Below are 20,274 nucleotides of genomic sequence, written 5' to 3'. Positions count from 1 at the left end.
TGCATTCTTTATGTGGCTGCCAGGATGCACCTGTGGCCTGGCTTTTCTTGTAGACCTCTGATCGCTACTGATTTGATTTTCACCCTCCTGATTCCTGTCTGTACCCAGTCCTCCCTGGAAAACCCAGGACTAGAATCTTGGGACTCTTTTCTTTCTGTGTCACTCCCTATGATTTCACCTGGTTTCCTGGCTTTAAATACACCTTTGTGCTGATGAATCTCAAATATATCCTTGCAGACTGGACCCCAGCCCTCCCATTTAGGATCATACCTGTCTGCTTAAGAGTACCTCTCTGGTTAGGTGATCAGCCTCTTTGACTTGACATTTGAAATCTGTAAGGCAGTCAGTCACCATTCTTTACCACTGGCAGCTCCTTCCTCACTGTTCTCTGGAATCTGTGGACGCAGTTCCATTCTTCCACCTGTCAGTCTAAAACCCTAGGAGTAATTTTTGGCCTCTTTCCTCTTATTCCTCAATGTCTAATAAGCATCAGATTCTGCTTGCATGTTCTATACAGTACATTCAGGATCTGGCTATTTCTTTTTATTTATTTTTTTGTGGTACTGGGATTTGAACCCAGGGCCTTGTGCATGTGAGTCATGTACTCTACCAACTGAGCTATATCTCCAGCCCAGTCTAGCTCAGCCCAGCCCAGGATCTGGCTACTTTTTATTGCCACTACTGCCATTACCTGGCCCCGGCTGCCGTTATCTCTCACCTGGATAGTTGTGTAAGCCTCTGACCATGTCTCCTTGTTTTAGGTTTTACCAGTTACAGGTGATGAGTCCCACAGTAGTATGAATGATCTTCCTAAAAATTAGGTTGATTTTCACTTCCAGGAAGCTGGAGTAAATGCACTTTTCCCTATTATTCCTACAAAGTGCAATGGAAGAATCTGAATGTTCTATATAAAATGGGTAGATTCTGAGAGATGGCAAGAAGACAGTCCAGCTAGAGACCTTGGGACCCAGGGGTGGCATGGTAGTGAATTCTTTGGCTTTTTTCCCCCCTCTTATATACTTCGGACTTGGCATAAGAAGCTGGCACCCCAACTACCAATCAGCACAGGAAAAAAAAAAAAATCCCCAATGAAAGCCTGCTTTCTCTCCAGCCAGGAAAGGGTCTTTCTAGCCCTATTAGACAGAAAACTTTTACAAAACGACTGTTTCACTCCAGACAAACAGCATGGAAATTTTAACTAACTATTCTTTCTTCAGATCCTTTTTTTTTTTAACTCTGCTTTTTTTTTTTTTTTTCCCCACCTCTTCTGGTACTGTAATGACATGGTGAGTAGTCCCCAGTTTTCTGAGCATTGTTCATTTGTTTTCAGTTATTTTTCTTTCTGTTGTTCAGATTGGATCATTTCTGTTTTTCTGCCTTTCATTTTACTGATTCTTTCCTCTGACCTCTCCATTGTGTTTTGTAATTTTGGTTATTTTGTTTTTTGTAATTTTGGTTATTTCTTAATTAATTTTATGAAGTTAGTATTACCCTAATAGTAAAGCCAAAAACAGGCATTACAAAAAAATTTAAAAGTAAAAATGCAGACCCATATCCTTCATGAAGATAGATATGAAAATCTGTGACAAAGTATTAGCAAACAGAATTCAGCAATATATACAAAGAATTGTGCACCATGACCAAATGGGTTGTATTCCAGGAATGTAAGCTGGTATGGTATTTGAAAATCAATTAAAGTAACACTCCATATTAACAGGCTAAAGAAGAAAAGTCAAGAGATTGGATCACTGATGCAGTGGAGATCTATTCATAACAAAAGCCCTCAGGAAACCAGAAATAGGGGATATTGTCTATGGTCTGAGTGCCTCCCAAGTTCATGGGTTGACAATCTCCATTGTGGCATCAAGAGGAAGGGCCTTTAGGAAGTGATTGGGTCATCAAGACTCTGTCTTCTGAGTGGATTAGTGCCTTTTAAAAGGGGTTGAAAGAGCCAGTGTTGGTTGGATCTTCTACCATGTGAGGACAGCATTTGCCCCTTCTGTCAGGTGGGGATGTGGCAAGAAGGCTTTTACCAGTCCCTGAATGCTAGTGCCTTGATAGTGGACTTCCAGTCTCCAGACTGTGAAAAGTAATTTTCTACTGTTAAAAATTACCCATCTTGATTATTTTGTTATAATAACAAATGAATTAAGACAGGAAAAGTTACTCAACTTGATAAAAGCTACAGCTAACGTATTTAATAATGAAAGACTAATTTCCCCCTAAGATCAGGAACAGGACAAGATTGTTCACTCATATTCTGCATAGTGCTAGAAGTTCTAGCCTGAATAATAAGGAAAAAAATATTAAAATAAAATTATCCTTATTTGCAGATAATTTAACTATCTATGTGGAAAATCCCAAGGAATCTATAAAACCCTCCTAGAATCAGTGAGTTCAGCAAGGTTGCACAATAGAAGTTAGACCCACAGAAATCAGATTACTCTTGTGCACTATCAATGAACACATGGATCTACAAATATAATATAAAATATAATAGAACACCTGAAAAATAAGCACACACTTAGGTATAAATATAATAAAACATGTGTCGGACTTTTAAACAGAAAACTAAGAAAGATGATGAAAGAAATCAAAATAAGTCTAAATGGAGACACATGTCATGTCCATGGACTGGAAGATACAACATTGGAAAAATGTCGGTTCTTCCCAAATTATTATACAGGCAACTTTTGTTGATATGGAAAGACTGGTTCTAAAATAAATAAGAGAAAGCAAAGTAACTGGAATAGCTGAAGTAATTTTGAAAAGGAAGAGTAAAGTGGGAGAAATTAGTCTACCCAGCTTTAAGACCTGTTTCATAGCCATGTGATCAAGATCATGTGGTACTCTCTGAAGACTCGACATAGAGGTCAGTGGAACAGAATAGGGATTTCAGTACAGAACTGCAGAAGTGTGCCTCTCTCTGCTTCCTGATGAGGCAGGCTGCTTCCCTCTGCTACACCATGATGTTCAGCCTCACCTCGAGCCCTGAGGAATGGAGATGGCCTTCAGTGGACTAAGACCTCTGAAACAGTGAGCCCTCTAATAAACTTTTCCTCTTTTACAACTGTTCTGATCAGATGTTTAGTTACAGCAACAAAATAGCTGACTAAAACAGAAATTGGTACCAAGAGTGGGGTCATTTCTGTGACTAATCTAACCGTGTGTTTCAGAAGATTTTGGAGCTTTTTAGAATGGTGGGAGGAATTTTGAGATGTATAGAGTGCAGTCTAGAAATGTTTTAGATTGTTGTAAGCAGAGATTAATGGCTGATTCTAGTGGGAGCTCAGAAGACCAGAATGGTGATAGGACTGTGATCAGTGAAAATTCGGATCAAAAAGATTCAGAAAAGGAGGACTGCATTTGGAATTTGGAGTAGAGCCATTCATTTTATGTTCTGGCTGAGCAGTTGTGAGCATTTTGCTTATGTTCTGAGAATTTCTGTGAGGCTGATTTTAGAAGTGATGGACTTCTTAATCTGGCAGAAGAAATGTCTAGGCAGCATAGCATTCAGGCAGTGGCACGGATATTGCTGGTGGCTTTTAGCCAAGTTTATTGTGATAATCAGGAACAGAAAGCAGAGCAGAAAGATTTGGAAAGAGTGAACTTGAAAGGTGAGAGTAAAACTAGGGCTAAGGAAGTTGCAGTTTCTGCCACTACAGAAATGCTAAAGACTTTGCCTCGAGATGATAAGCAAGATGGCTTGAGGGCATCTCAGTAGCTGACAAGACCACACCCAAATCAAGCTTACGGGAATAAAGGTGAAAATTCTTTGAGAAGAGACCAGTGGGGTAACCTTCTGTACCACGAGGCCTAGGAAGTTTTTTTCAACATGCTCAGCCACCCAGACACTCAGAGGCTACTGTAGCAAGGGTCTCCAGAGTCTTGGCTACAGCTTGAGATGGCTGTAGAGGTAGTGCTGGTTCTGCAGGAATGCAGGATGCTGGAGTTAGGCATCCACCAAGATTTCAAAGGAAGGCCTGGGAGGCCAGGGAAGGTGCAGCAGGGTCAGAGTCCCTGTGGGCACCTCCTGGCAAGGCAAAGTGTAGAGATCTGAAGATGAAGCAAAAGCTGCAGTGGGGACCCCTGAGATTGAGAAATGCCAATAACGTGGGACATCGTCCTAGGAAAGCTGCAGGAATCGAGCAGAGACAAGCCCACAGTGAGGCCACTTGGGCTACAACCAACAGGGCCACAGGGCAGGAGCTACACAAGCCCTTTGGAGAGAACATCATGATGCCATGTGCCCCAGATGGACCTGTTTGTCCAGCTGGATTTCAGTCTCGCTTGGGTCCCACCCTTCTTTCTATGCCCCTATTTTTGTAAATGGAAATGTTTTCTCAGTATCTTTATATGTTGAATATTTGTAAATTGGTTTTAATTTTCTAGGAACTCAATGCAAGATTGCCTTGAGCCTCAAAGACTTTGGACTTGAACTTTGAGTAGTCTTGGAACTGTTGACACCGTGGGGACTCTTGGAAATGGACTGATGTATTTTGCTTTTATCAGATGAGTGTGAGCTTTTGGGGGCCAGGGGCGGAATGTTATGGTTTGTATGTGAGGTGTCCCCCAAAAGCTCACTTATGAGACAATGCAGGAAGGTTCAGAGAATAAATGATTGGTTTGTAAGAGTCTTAACCCAATCAGTGAATTAATCCTCGATGGGATTAATTGAAGTGGTAGGGTGTGGCTGGGGGAGGTGGGAATTGGGGCGTGGCTATGGGGTATATATTTTGTATCTGGAGAGTGCAGTCTCTCTCTGCTTTCTGATCTCCATGTGAGCTGCTTCCCTCTGCCACACTCTTCCACCATGATGTTCAGCCTCACCTCGAGTCCTGAGGATTGAGACAGCCTTCTATGGACTAAGACCTCTGAAACAGTGAGCCCTCTAATAAACTTTTCCTCCTCCTTTACAGTTGTTCTGGTTGGATCATATAGTCACACCAAACAAAATAGCTGACTAAAACAGTGCCCAAATACTTTTTGAGAAATTAGGCTCTGGAGTGGTTTTTGAGGATTGTAAAAGCAAGTTGGGGGGCAGGATGACCTTTCCAACAAATGGCGCTAGCACAGTTTCCCATAGGCAGAAACCTGAGCTGCCGTCTAATCTCACACAGCATACAAAAATTAACTCAAAGTTGGTGGCAGATCTAGACCTAAAATGCAAAATTATATAGCTTAGGGTCAAAATGGAAGAAATCTTTGTCCTTGAGGGTTATACCTGTCATGAAACATCATCCATAAAAGAAAAATTGATAAATTGGACCTTATTAAAATTGAAACCTGTTTCTAAGCAAAGAACCCGTTAAAAGGATGAAAAGGAAAGCTACAAACTGGGAGAAATATTTGAAAATCATATATCTTAGAAAAGACTGGTACTGCAATATATGAAGAACTCTCAAAAGCCAACAGTAAAGCTAGAAGCTACACAAAAGACATGAAAAGACATTTTACCTAACAAAATATACAGATGGCAGGTGGCATGTGAAAAGATGTTCAATATTATTAGCTTGTCAAAAAATGCAAGTTAAAATAATGATGAGGGGCTGGGATTGTAGCTCAGTGGTGGAGTGCTTGCCTCACATGTGTAAGGCACCAGGTTCGATCCTCTGCACCACATAAATAACTAAAATAAAGGTATTGTATCCGTCTACAACTAAAATTAAAAAAATCATGATGAGCTATCACCTCACATCTATTAGAATAAGACAGAAAATAGTAATAATAGCAAGTGAGGGTGAGGATGTGGAGAAGCTGGATGCCTTGTACACTGCTGGGTATGGGACATGTGATAGCCTCTCCAGAAAACAGCTTGGCAGGTGCTCATGAGGCATTGAGTGGCCATCACACAGCCCAGCAGCATCGACTCCTGCTCATTGATCCCAGAGAGATGAAGACTAGGTTCATACAAAACCTATTAAAACAGTCTCTGTAAGCTCATTGAAATAGCCAGAAACTGGAAAAATCCAGATGTTCTTCTGTGGCTAAATGGGTAAATACACTGTGGCACATCCATACCTGGAGTACACCCAGCAATGAGGACTGACCTCACTCATGGTAGAGTGTCTGGGTGACTCTCCAGAGACTCAGCTGGGTGAAGAAATCAATCCCATAGGACTGTGTGCTGTATTATCTCATGCCTGTCCCATTGTTGAAATGGAAAGTTACAGATGTGGAGAGCAGATCAGTGGTTGCCAGGGTGAAGACATGGTGTTAGGAGGGATGTGGTCATGGCTGTACAAGAGAAACAGGATCCTTGTGGTGGAAATGTTCTCCATCTTGACTGTGCCAGTATTATTATCTTGGCTGTGACATTGCTCAATAATGTTGCAAGACATCACCATTGTAGGAAGCCAGGTTAAGGGTACACAAGTATCTCTGTGCTCTTTTTTGCAACTGGGGGTGAATCTATAGTTATCTCAAAAATCAAAAGTTTGGTTATGAAATGTAAGTCACTATTATGCATCCCTCTTTGCAAAACTATGTGTCCCTTGTGTAGTGTAGGGAATGTTCTTTCCTGCCCTCTGCCCCTGCTGGTTTTGTTAACCCCTTAGACAACAACACATAGCCACAGATTAACATGTTACTTCCCTTTTTACTTTGGTTTCCAGAGAACAGTCCTTCAATTCAAATTCATGGAATACCTCCCCAGTGCCAGGGCTGGTTTCAGGTGCTTGAACGACCTCAGTGAACGCAGCAGAAACCCTGCCCCAATGAACCTTAGAGCCCAAGAGATGTGATGAAGATGTCCTTGCACGTAGTCACAGAGGCAGTGCAAGACAGGGCGAGTGGCTCACTTTCTCACAGGGGTGCACAGGGCTGCTCTCCTTGAGAAGGTGCCAGCGGAGGGAAAGCCTGGTGAAGGTGAGAAACCTGGACAAGTGGGTACTTGGGGAGGGGAGGGCAGGAGCCCCACACAGGAAGGAGAGGCGGAGTAGCTGAAGTGGGTGCTGGGGTGGTGGTGACTGAGGTCACATGCCTGGGGATGGAGAGCAGTCCTGCAGGACCTTCAAGGTCAGTGGGAGAATTTGACTTTTCCTGTGCAGGAAATAGAGAGCCATTGTGGATTGTGAAAAGAGCAGTGCCGTGAATAGATTTAGGCTCCTACAGGATGACTCTGTTGTTCCAGGGAACAGGGGCAGGAGGAGCAGCCTGTTAGGCAGCCATTCTCCAGAAAGCAGCGTAGAGGTGTGAGGAGGGTGGGCTTGGGGTGCGGCTTGAGGCAGAGCCCTGTCAAAAGTGAATTTTGGCCCCATAACCCGGAAAGGCAGCCTGGATGTTTTCCTACATAGGGAAGCCCTTGGGGCTGGACTGGGAGAAGGGGAGGCTGAGGTGGAAGCCTTCAGTGCTGGGCAGGGAGGGAGTTAGGCTGAGGGTGCAGTTGCACTGGTCGCTTTGGAGGTAGGACAGGCCATGGCACTGTCAGTCTGTTTTGGGAGAGAGTACTGGACAGGGGATGATTTGGGACTGATTTGCATTGAGATGGATGGACGGGGACTACAGAAGGACTTGCGGATCCAGGACTGAGGGTGCAGCCCTCTGATGTCAAGAGATCAAAGGGGAAGACTGGGAGGGACAACTGGTCAGCTGGAGGAAAGCCAGAGCCCTGCCTGTAGCTGAGTGGGTGGTGGTGAGGTGTCAGATGCTGGAGGCAGCTCCAGGGGACAGTGGCAGCAGCCCTAGGCAGTGTGCAGTTGCTGTTTGGCAGGAGAAGGGCAGGCTTGGTCCAGGTTAGAGCAGAGCCAGACTGGAACCAGGGCAGCTGACGACAGCAGTGAGAGTTGACGTAGCTCACATTTTTCCTGCAGAAAAGTGTAAGGAAATGTGGCAGTTGGTGGGGGGAGTGGGACCTGGTGGGAATTTTTAAAATGCAAGACACACCAGCCTATGTTTGCTGTGGTCAGCAAGTTGGCTGCAGATGAGAGGCTGCCTGGACCCCTCCTGTGCCCGACCACCACCCTCCCTTTGACACAGGCGCCCCAAGGGGCTCCTGGGGAGTGTCATGTGCCGCCGAGGAGGTAATGGGATATGGGAAGGAGGCAGACATGGAGACATAAAGCACTGTCTAAGTGAAGGGCAATTGTATTTGAAGTAATTTGAAGATTGACAGGAAATTCATAAAGGGAATATGGAGTTCCATTTACAACAGCAAGAGATTGCCTTGTCCATAGCTTCCTGACCTCTGGAGGAACAGCAGTCGTTGCTGGCAGAGTTCCAAAACACGAAAATGTAAAATGGAATTGAATAATCTCTCCTAAATCAATTTTGTGAGCCAGACGACCTGCAGAGTGGTGTGATATAGTGCAGGTATAGGACATAGCACTGCTGGCTGCTGATACGTCATGGCACTCATTTTGAAGATAGTGTAGTGCCCGCTTCCCTTCAGTTTTGGAAGCCTGGTCTCCGTAACTAACCTCCCCAGGCCAGTCTTCAGGACGCAGCCTCTTTTTCTGCCTTGGGGACTGCTGATCTGAGTTTGTTGTGAGGGTTACTTTGCTGGCTGTGAGGTACTCTGTCAGACCAGCAACGAGGCCATTACTGGTCCCTCCTCTGAGCGCTGAGTGGTTGCTCTGCGTTGCTTGGGCTTGGGGCATGGCTGCGAGTTCAGGCTGTTTCCTCAAAGTGTGGCTTGTCCCACATGTTTTTTCCTGTGACAAGCCAGGCCCTGTAGCAGGCCATGGAGATAGCTGCTGGACCCAGGCAATGGGTGCTGCTGCTCCTACCTGTCCTGGGAACACTTTCAGCACAGGGCCCCACCCTTACAGGCAGGGCCTGTGTGCGAGGACACAGCACTTGTCAGCAAGTGCTGGTCCTAGGTTGAACTCAGGCAGAGTGACTTAGTGACCACCAGGGTGGGGCACAGTTTGGTCCTTCATCAGCTCTGAGGCCTCACAGAGACCCGTTGCCCTTCATGAACCTTATTCGACTGGACCATCTTCTGTGTACATGGAGGCAGGGCCCTCTAGCTATTCCACATGGGCTTGGCACTTTTCCTTGAGATTCTTAGGGTGACTGAGCCTGTTTCCACCCGGTTTCACCTTTTAAGGCATTTCAAGGTCTTTTAGGCTGGTAGTTGCCAGTTGAAATGCCCACCAAGGTGAATCCCTGCTTAGGATATCTACATACCTATGGCTGCCAATTGCCAGGGATCTGCAGGTGTGTTTATGGTATGGTCTCTTATAGTGTTTTCCCCCTCAACTTTGTAAAATCATAAAAGCCATTTTTAATTCACAGGCTATACAAAACCAGCCTGTGCACCTTTCTTTTTTGCCCCTGCTTTCTCCTGCCATAAGCCTGGGAGGCAAAAATAAAACATTGGCTTGGCTGTAGTGCAAACTGGCCTGGAGAGGACCCCCACTGCCTGACAGAGTCCACGTTCAGGTGCCCAGGCTCAGGCACTGAGTGCATGGCACTGCCTCATGCTGTGGGTGTGCCTGGTGCCGTACTCTGAGCAAGTCTTTTCTCCTGGACCAGCGTTTCTCTCCTTGGGCTGTACATCAGCATTACGTCGAGGTACCCAGCACCTTCTACAAGACAGTGGTGCCCAGGTCCCCCAAAAAGGAAAGTCACAATCTCTGGGGGCCCCATCCCCACCTCTTTCAGAGCTCCCTGGGTGTCCCAGTGCTGCAGGGCAGGCCCCTCAGGCCCAGGCTCTAGCCTCTAGGAGCAGTTTGCTGGCTCTCTGCCATAACCCAGGTGGGCTGGGTCACGGTGTCTCTGGTGTGCTCACTGCGCTGTGGTGCAGCTTTCCTTTCCTCTCTGCCCTCCCCTCTTCTTTCCTTACCCCCTCTTTTTCCCCCTCTCCCTGTTTATCCCTCTGTTGCTCTCTTTCCCTCTTTTTGCCCACCCCCCCACCCCAGCCTACACCCTGACATGCTATAGGATGAGCGAGGTTCTGGCTTGTCAGCAAGTACTGGTCCAGTTAGCAGGAATACCTCATGGTATAAGGAGGCCTCTTAGCAGGTAGGCCAAGCTCCAGCCAGGCTGAGGGCAGTGTTGGTATGCAGAGTCCAGGTGTCCCTTTGTGGAGGTGTGCTACTGCCTTTTGGATGGATCCCTGTTTTCTTCTTCAGTTCTATGTGTCCCAGTTCCAGGGGGATGTACACCTGGGAACCGCTGTTTGTTTCAAAAAAAGATACCAATATTTACCTCTGCAACTTTGCTCAAACAGTTTCACAGTGCCTAGAGGGAGGGAGGTAAGAGATGACACGGATTCTCAGGGCTGTGAGGCCCTTGGCATGCTTGTTTGTCTTCTGTAGCTTTTGTCCTGGTCTCTGAGGCCCCACCCTGCTCTCATTCACTGAATGTCATGTATGCTGCTAGAACAAGAGTGGAAGGAATGAGCCTCCCACCTGAAATACTCCCTGATAGAAGCCTCAGAATTGAATGCTTTTTTGCCTCCATGTATCTAGACCAGAGCTTCTCAAACTCTAATGTGCATACAAATCTCCTGATTTTGATCCAGTTGATGTTAGGGGTGAGAGTCTGCATTTCTGGTGATCTCTATCCACATGCTGAGAAGCTTTGGGCCAGTGCACATGATCCTCCACTGAGGCACAATCAGATTGACTCTGGAATGCACCTCCCAAGTAAGTGAGGGAACTGAGAGGGAGCTGAATCCAACTCAGAGAGCCCAAGAGAGCCCACTCGGCTGCCCTGCAACTCCCTCCTGGGGTTTGTGCATGCACCCTGCTGGAGGCTGGCATTAGCTGGGCTGTGTAAAGGAGCACGTTCATGACCAGTGTGGGTGCTGTGTGTGTGCTGGGGGTGCATCACAGCGGCTTCCCTCACCAAGGGTATGGGCGGTGCTCTGGTTGCCTAAAGGTATCTGCATAGGTGGGGTCACCTCATGGGGGAGACTGTACAGGAAGGGCAACAGAGGGAGTCTGCAGTAGGGTTAGATGACTCTAAAAATCCTGTCCAGGTCCAAGATTCCATACTCCAGGGACATGTTTGAGATCCTGTGTTGATCAAGAAGCCAGGGATGACAACACTGTTTTGCTGCCTGAGGTTTGGGAACCATAAAACATCTGGAAACTAATCATTTTGGATCCTCCCACTGTTCAGGAAACAAAGTGAAGGGACCACTTGTAAAATAGCTCTCTACATAAGTAAACCTAACAAAGGTGGAAGAATAGAATCAACGTTTCATTTAAATAGAGCAAGAAAAGCTAGAACAGGGAGGGGAGTTTGGTGCAGAGTTGATCCCTTCAAGGTTCTGAAGTGCTCCGGGAATTACTGTCCAAGAGCTAATGCATATTGATGGGCGTGACTCATGGGGCTCTGTGAAGCTTTTAGGCCCTGGCTGGAGTTCAAGGCACAGACTCAAGATGCCTCCTGGTTTTTCTCCTGTGGAAGAATCCTTTGTTCCCCATGGGAGCCTTTGTGCTAGTCACAAAATCGTCCATTGTCCAGAGAACGCTGCACATGGCTGGGTGGGCCCTCATTACAGATGGTGTGTGCACATCCCTGCCTATGTGTGCAGAGGCAAAGGACCTGGAGGAGAAGCCAACCCCAGCTCCAGCTTAGGAAACATGATTTGTAAGGTTAACTCCCTTGCTTTCTACCTGTGAAACTTTTGGAAAAACCGTTTAGCCTTATGGGACTGTAGTTTCTAAATCTGTAAAGAGAGAGCAGTAGTCCCTATCTGGTGGAATTGGTGTGAGGAAAGCAGCATCTGAGAAGTATCTGAGAAGTGCCACTTACAGTAGACTCTCAGCAAGAGGGACTGCCGTTAGGTAGTGACCAGTAAGTGCAATTAGAATTTTCTTGTGTCTGGAAGTGATGACCTGCCTTCTAGAATAGTCAGTGTCCCAAGCTGAGTATTCAATGTCAGAGTTAATGACTATTTTTGCAGCAGATCTAATATTTTGTTCTTTATCTGTTAGGACCAAACATCCCATACCTGTGTCAGAAGGGAAACACGGCTCCCTAAATATACCACAGGTAGCAGGAGGCCCTGAGTGGCACAGTCTGGAGTGCTGCCTGCAGCTTGGACCTTATGTGTTCTCCTAAATATGCATCTGCCCTGACTTCCACAATATCCACGCAGAAGATGGTGATGACTCTTCAAATTTGACAGTTCTCTGGGACAATTACTGTTTTCCCACCAGGAACAGACTAATCGGTGGCTTAAGTCTTCTTCTTTGTTGCTTTTTTTTTTTTTTTTTTTTTTAAGAATAAATGTTTCATTTTAGAACCATTTTAGATTTAAGAGTTATTCTGAAGATAGCTTAGACAATTGCTGTATGCCCCACGTAGTTTAACATCTTACCTTAGTAAGCTACATTTGTCATGGTTGAGGCCAGTGCTGAGACATTGCTGTGAACTACTGTCTGTCCCTTGTATGTCCTCAGTCTCCCCTGATGTCTTCTTCTGTTCCAAGATCCTGTCAGGGACCCATTGCAGGTAACCATCATGTCTAGGTAGGCTCCTCTTAGAGGCTGTGCTGGCTTCCCACACTTCCCTTGTTTTTGATGACCTGGACATTTTTGAGGAGGACTGGTCAGGTATTTTGTAGATTGCCACTCTACTGGGAGCTGCTGGGGTCTGGTGTTTTCTCGTGGTTGGACTGGGGTTATGAGCTTGGAAGGAAGACCGCAGAACTGAGCGCCATTTTCCTCATCTGCCAAGGGCACGCTGTCCACCTGGCTTCTCACTGTGATGCTGACCTGGACACCTGGGAGAGGGGGTTCGGAGGTTTCTCACAGTGTCTGTTTCTCTTTCCATCATCCCCTCCTTGGGAGGAAGTCACTGTGTGCAGTGCATGTTTAAGGAATGGAAAGTCATACTTCGCCTCATTACTGAGGTTGGAATGTCTCTGTGAACAATTTGGATCATTGTTGGTGATTTATCTGTTTTCTCCCATTTATTTATATATCAACCTGAACTCATGCATATTTATTTTATACTTTGGTTTACAGTTCCACGCTGCATTTTTTTTTTTTTCCAACTCATTCCAGCTTTGGCCCTCTGGAAGCTCTTCCAGTTGGCTCCAGTGTCTCCTTGCCGCCTCGATCATTGTGTGTGCTTCTTTGTTAAGCACTTCTTTACTTGGCACTGTGTGGTGCTACAGGATTACTTTGTGTATTTCCTGCCCTCATCCCAGGATTAGCTATTTCTCCAATGGTTCCTGGTTCCTTTGGTCAGCAGATAGTATAAGAAACCAATGTTTGGTTGCTGGATCTACATGTAGATCTACATGTACTGGGTTTTGTTGCTTTAGGTCCTTCTAACTGACAAAGCAAAGGATGTACTTGTGTGTGCCAACCAGTACAATGCACATATCTAAATACTCTATATGTAGTCTTCTGTGTCTGTGTTAAGCTGAACATCCATTCATACGGACATTTCTAGCTCTGGTTCAGTGCCAGATGGATCACTGTAGCTTCTCAATTCTTGTGTGTAACCCCCACTCCAAAAAACAAGACACCTTGTTCCCATCATCCACCATCCCTTTACTTAATTCTTTAATGGTTGGGTTCCAGTGGACATGCACAGCAGTGTTGGGATTGTTAAGTCATTTCTTCCTGGGAATGGCCTCACCAACTGTAGCGTGGCACTTGTTTGTGTGAGCTTTCTGTCGCCTTGAGTCTTGCAGACTCCACTCCACTCCAGAGCTCCTTATTTCCCACCCTTGGGTGAGACATTTCATATGTCTTTAGTGCAGTTAGATTGTGTCCTCGCATTCCTCATTCTGTTTTCGAATTCCCCCACCTATCTAAATGATTTTTGTAAAAATTAAGGTTTACATTTTATGTTGTAAAATTCTTTGGTTTTTTTTTTTTTTTTTTTTTTTTTTTTTTTTTTTTTTTTTGCGGTGCTGGGGATTGAACCCAGGGCCTTGAGCTTGCTAGGCAAGCACTCTACGAATTGAGCTATAACCCCAGTCTAAATTCTGTGGATTTTGACGGCCGCTTCATATCTTATAGTTGGCATCACAATATTACCAGTATAGAGTACTTTTACCACCAGAAAAATTCCCCATCCTCTGCTCATTCACCCTGTGTCTGAGCCCTGATAACCATGGATCTGTTGCCATGCTGTCATTTCGCCTTTTCCATAATGGCTAATAGTTGGAATCGTACACCACACAGCTTCTCTAGACTGGCTTCTTTTACTTAGTGATACACCTTTACAATTCATCTGTGTCTTTGTAGCTTGACAGTTCATTTCTTTTTCTCACTGATGGTACTCAATCCTATGAATGTGCCAGCTTGCCTGTCTTTTCACCTATTGAAAGGTGTCTTGGTTGCTTCCAGCTTTTGGCAGTCTGAATAAAGCTGCTCTTATAGTTTGTGTACAGGCCTTTGTGTGAATGTAAGTTTTCAGCCCATGTGGGTGAGACCAGGGAGTGCAGCTGAAGGTGGTCTGATGAGAGCACAGTTAGTTTACAGGGAATCAGCAAGCTGTCTTTCTGAGTGGCTGTGCTGTTCTGCATCCCTATGTGCCAGCAGTTGTTATTTTCAATTTTTTGGATTTTAGCAGTTCTAACAAGTGTGAGGTTGTGTCTCCTTGTGATAGTGTGTACTTCACTAACTTTGCCAGGTTTTTATTTGATTAGCTATTTTTGAAAACTGACCCTCTTGTGCCTTGTTACTGGATGACTTGTCCACAAGTCTCCCGCTAACAAGGTAAATGTTGGTTTGCAGTCACAGCATCTTGTTAGCTTGAGCTGTTTTTGAGATCCACATTCTTCTATCCATTATGATTACACATTTCTATGGAGGCTACTTCTTTTGTATAATTTATGGCAGACTCTTGCTGCCCTTGCAGTGAACCATACAGGTCCTCAGCTGCTAGGACCACAAGGGAATTTTGGGATAAGTGTATTATCTAGACTTTAGGAAATTGCTTCCACTAGGAATACAGTTCCAGATTTCAGCATGCTACCACATCTCAGAAGTTGTCCTTGGCCTCCTTTGATCTTTCCGAGAAACACCCCACTAGCCAGCCCCATGGTCTTACCTTCCAGGTCTCTGGCATTGGCTGGCAACCTACCCTCCAACTTGACCATCACTTCTCCTTTTGGTTTGGACAGCCTGGGCTGAGCCTCTGACCTTGCTTTTACTTCCCATCTGCCAGGCCTGCCTGTCTGCAGACTCTATGCCCAGTACTGCCCATGTGGCTGGCACAAACACAGCCTTGTCCTCCATTCAGTTTTCCTGCTCTCCCCAGGAGGCGGCAGTGTTATCTTTTGCACCAATGATTACCTTCTGAGGGCAGCGGATTCTCCCTACCTGGTGCTAAGGCCATTGGCATACCTGTCCCTTCGTTCCTTGTACATACCACGAGTGCTCCGTGAAGACGTGCCTGCACCTCTGACCCTGCTTGCAGCCTGTGAGGAGGGCTTAGCCTGCATGGTCTCAGCTGGAAGTGCACTGCAGGTCCCTGAGCACTCTCCTTTTGGGCTGTCCCACACAGGTCCCTGGGATGAGGGTCTGCCTTCTTCCCACCATGTTTTTGAGGGCCATAGGGAAGATGTGTAGCCATGTGGCATGTGACCAGTCCACTCCACACAGGTTCTCTGTGTGCATAGGCTTAAGCTATCATTGTGTCATAGGTAGATTCCTGTCCTGTGGATCTTGTTCTTGCCTGCTTCAGTGGAAGACTCCATGAGGAGACCCAGGATGCACTGCAGAAGATGGCCCAGCTCTATAGGGCACTAGCCATGAGAGGAGCTGACAGGACTGGAAGTGGTTGTGGGCAAGTCAGTGCGTGGTGGGACATTCCTGTAAATTGTAGACTCATAAACTGTGCATTTAGGCTACACTAACTTTATAGCAGAATATTTTTTCCATTTGGTACTCTTTTTTTATAGCCTACTGTGACTTTTTTCTTTATAAACTTTATTTTTAAAACTTCCTAACACTTTTGTAATAATATGTAACTTTGTAATCATATTGTATAGTTGCACAAAAGTATTTTCTTTCTATTTTTATTCTGTAAACTCTTCTATTTCTAAATTAAAGAAAAAATTTAAAATTTTTGTTAAAAACTAAGACAAGCAGTCATGCTAGCTAGGCCTGCACAGGGTCACCATCATCAGTACTGCAGTCTTCCACCTCACCTCTTGTCCCATTGGAAGGTCTTCAGGGCAGTGGCATGCATGGAGCCGTCATCCTCTCTGATAACAAGACCTTCCGGAATCCCCAGAGCTGGACTGAGGGCAGCTGTACGCAAGCTGTCCTTCTTCTAAGCATAAAGGATGCACTCTAACATAGTGACTGAAGTGTAGCATGGTAAACAATAAGCAGGCATTGTCTTTGCCAGTATGCAGTGTGTGCTTTGCATAGTGGTGAGATCTGCACTGAGATGCAGCAGGCAGCAAGAGGTTTGTTTATACCAGCACCACCATGTGAGCATGGCATTGTGCTGTTGGCATGGCTGTCACACTGCCAGCCAGGGTTCAGCTCCATTGTGATCTGTTGTTGTTTGTCTTGCTGTGCTTTCTGGGCTGGTCTCCAACTCTTGGACTCAAGTCATCCCCCTGCCTCAGCCTTCTGAGTAGCTGGGACTACAGGAGTGTGCCACCATGCCCAGCTCAGCTGCAGTACAGTCTGATGGGGCTTCCTGATTATGTGTGGTCTGTCTTCCACTAAGACACTTCGGGTGGTATATGACTAGCTAATAGCTAAACCTAAGTATGTAGAAAATCTATCTATGTGTAATAACTAGAATGTAGAGAAAAACTGAGTGACTGATGAGGAGAAATTGATATGTCTGCAATCATGTGAGGTATTTTGATGTTCTCTTTTCAGTAATCATAGGTCAAATGAACACATACAAATAAAAGTATTCATGATTTTAGTGGTGCATATATCCAGCTTTACGTCTTCACCATATAAAAATGTGGCCAGCCTAGAGTGCATACCCTCTTGAGGCACATGAAACATTCCCCAAATCTGTCCTTATATTTGGTCATAAAGTAAATTGCTAATTCTCTCAGGCCGTGTTCTTTGACCAAAGTAGTTAAGTCAGAAATCAATAATAAAAGCACAGAGAAGGAAGCCTTATATGTAAGACATTTAAAACACTAAAATCATTCAATTTAAGGAGGAAGTTCCAGTGGAAATATCTAGAATTGGACGACTCTAACCATGTAAATAAAAGTCTCGTAGTTGTGCATTGCTTGACTGAAGATCAGTTATTTAAGTGTCCAAGTTAAAAACTTAGCAAAAAGTAGAAGAAAGGAAGGTTAAGAATGAAAGTTTGCAGGGCTGGAGTTGTGGCTCAGTGGTAGAGCACTTGCCTGGCATGTGTGAGGCCCTGGGTTCAATCCTCAGCACCACATGTAAGTAAATGAATGAAATAAAAGATCCATTGACAATTTGAAAAATGTAAAAAAAGAGTGGAAGTTTGCAAAATGGAAAAAAAGCAGTTTCTATCTTTTATTCCATTAATATGACATAACACATTGATTTTTGAATGTTAAACCAACCTTGCATTTTTTTGTTTTGTTTTGTTTTGTTTGATCAATCCTATGTGGTGATGGTGTGTGATTCTTTTTTATGTATTTCAGGATTTGGTGTTTTGTTGTGAGAGATATTGGTTTGTGATCGTCCTCTGAGGTCTCCGTCTGGTTTTGGTGACTGGGTACTGTGGGCCTTGTGGAGTGAGTTGGGATTTATCTTTTCCTCGTTTGCATTTTGGGAGAGTTAATGAAGGATCAATGTCAATTCTTCTTTAAATATTTGGCAGAATTCACCAGTGAAGCCATGTGGTCCTGGACATGGTTCCTTATGGAAAGTTTTTTGATTACTAATTCAATGTCTTATTTTAGGTTTATTCAGATTTTCTGTTTTTCTTGTCAGTTTCTATAATTTGTACGTATTTGTAGGAATTTGTTCACTTCATCCTGTTTATCTCATTTGTTGGTGTAAAATTGCTCATAGTGTTTCCTTTAATCCCTCCCGTGTAAGTTTGGAAGTAGCATCCTCTTTCATTCCCAGTTTTAGTTATTTGAATCTTCTCTTTTTTCAACCTAGGAAAGGTTTCTCAGTGTTGATCTTTTCAAGGAACCAACTTTCGGTCTTTCTATTGTTTATTTTTGCTTGAGCGCTGTTTTCTTGAATCTGCTTGTTAGCGAGGTTATTTCCTCTCACCTTTCTTGTTTCTTTAGGTGAAGTTTGGTTTGCTGAGTTGAGACCCTCCTTCTCTTTCAAACGCAGGTGTGCCTGCTCAGGCCGTGGAGGACGCCCTGCGTTGCCCTCCCTGCTGCGGCTGCTGCTTCTGCCTGCAGAGCTTTCCTGGAGCTGGGAAGGGGATGGGGCAGGGTAAGTGACAGTGCCACAAAGCTTGCCATTCCTGCCAAACAAGGCCCCGCTTGTTTGTTTTCTTGAACAGATGACCCTTGGATTGCTGCAACCTCTTGATTAATTTGCAGAGTTCTTAAAAGTTAATTATGACCATTTTTGCCAGTGTTCTCTCTGATTTTATGGAGGGAGAGCTGTTGGTGGTCATTACCCTGCCATTCCCACAGATGTCAGTTACCCACTATGTTTTATACATTTTTTTTAAACTGATGTAATTGCTACAGGATATTTTATGGAAATTGATGAACTGCTTCTAAATGTCCCAAGGAAATAATTTGTGTAAGAGTAGCCATCAAATTTTGGAAAAGAACAGCAGTGCAGTGCTGCTGATCCTGATGTCAGAATGTTCTAGAAAGCTGAGCAAGTGAAAACAGTCTGGTGCTTGTGCAGAAGCAAGTAGTGTGGAGCCTGGCTCCTATAAGGTGGGAGCATGTGGAAGTTCTGCCTTGGGCCAGACATGCAGGAGGAATGCAGGGAGGGCGTGTGTGCCTTTGTGTCAGCTGTGGCTAGTTAAGCAAAGTTGTGTCATACCCTGGAATGCAGATGTATGACTGAGGCTGTGGAGAGGGCGGGCTCCGCATGGGCACAGGCAACTGGGGACTACCGATGGGAGGGCGCAAGCCCAGCCATTGCTGGGAGGGTTGACAACAAGGAATGGACGGGAGTGTATGTGGAGAAAGTTATACTCTGGAAGTAGAAGAAGGAACCATTTTTAGTATAACTAGTCACGATAGCACATCTGAGAGCTGAGTGATCACCAGGTCTCAGAATCTCCATAGGCAGAGTCACCACACACTGTGTCCCAAGGTTGGCAAGAGAAAGGGGCAGTGTGCAACAGCCAAGTGACTACAGACATGGCATCACCAGATGGACATGGAAAGACAAACAGCAGTGTGAAGTGGCAGGTGTTTGTATAGAAAGAACATTGCTGCTGTTAGTACTTTATTTTGGGATCAATATGTTAAATACATATACTAGTCAGTTTTTAAAAACCAGTTTCAGTAGTGTTAGTCACTTGTTCTTTAAACACATTTGCAGTAACAGCATACAGAAATGCAGTGGCCACGGTATTTATTACTGCATCTAGACCTTTGAAAGATAGAGATGCACAGCGGTTTTAGTTCTCCATCACCGCTGTCGCTATCCTCATAGGTGGCAGTGGTTATACCGATGCTTCTCCTGCCTTGCCTGTACAGATAACCTGCAGCGGGTTAGCAGCAGCATCTCAGACCAGCAGGGAGTAGTCTGCACATGTCAGAAAAGGGAGTTGATGAGACTGGAGATTTGGTTGTGTATTCTGAGATGGTTTGGACTTTGAGTTCAACTTGAGCTCCTGTTTCAGACTTGGAACTAGAATGGTCATTATCCTTTTGAATGCAGAGATGGCTGCAGTGTGGCTGGAGCCCCCTCTGGGCCGCAGTTTGTGCCACCCAAGGCTGCCTCCAGATGTTTGTAGGTGTCTTGTATTATGGTCAGGACACTGTGTGCAGTCCCTGTGATTTTTTTCCTGCCTCAAGTTGTAGAAGCAGCTATTTGGCAAATCACCCCACCACTGCAAGGAGGAGTAGTACAAGAGTCTAAACTCTTGGCTCCAGGGTATCCAGGAGTATTCATGGAGTCTACCTTTGGTGAGAGAACTGGAGACAAATCTTTATACACTGAGCTCATAGTGATTTCTGCCCTGCCCCAATTTGATTCTATTATCCTTAGATCCATTTAAAAATTATTCTTATATGAAAATGCCAGAATTTCTTCTCTACAAAGTATCTAAATTTGTTGAACCTTTGACTAGGAATGAATGATGCCTCTTTCTGCACCCCTCATGTACCTCACTGATTCCACTCAGTCACGTCACTGTCAGGTGCTGAGCAGGTATTTCATGCAAGGAGCCCAGATACTAACCAGGGTGGGAGGGTGCTGAGCCTCTGTTCGTAGATGAGGCCAGTGCACATGCATC

The 20,274-nt window shown here is 45.0% G+C and overlaps 1 protein-coding gene across 13 annotated transcripts in view; it reads left to right on the top strand.

Annotated features, from left to right (window-relative positions):
* The window catches only part of PCBP3 (poly(rC) binding protein 3), a 235,080-nt gene that overhangs the window by 33,140 nt on the left and 181,666 nt on the right, over positions 1-20,274 (top strand). For 11 of the 13 annotated variants that reach the window (XM_079100763.1, XM_079100777.1, XM_079100767.1 and 8 more), the window contains exon 2: positions 18,174-18,278. The exons of the other annotated variants lie outside the window; for them this stretch is intronic. The gene's annotated coding sequence lies outside the window, so the exon portion shown is untranslated. The remainder of the gene's footprint in view (positions 1-18,173; positions 18,279-20,274) is intronic. 13 annotated transcript variants of the gene reach the window in all.

The sequence above is a fragment of the Sciurus vulgaris genome, assembly GCF_902686455.1.
Source record: "Sciurus vulgaris genome assembly, chromosome: 10".
NCBI lineage: Eukaryota > Metazoa > Chordata > Mammalia > Rodentia > Sciuridae > Sciurus > Sciurus vulgaris.
This window is presented reverse-complemented; position numbering and strand designations above follow the sequence as displayed.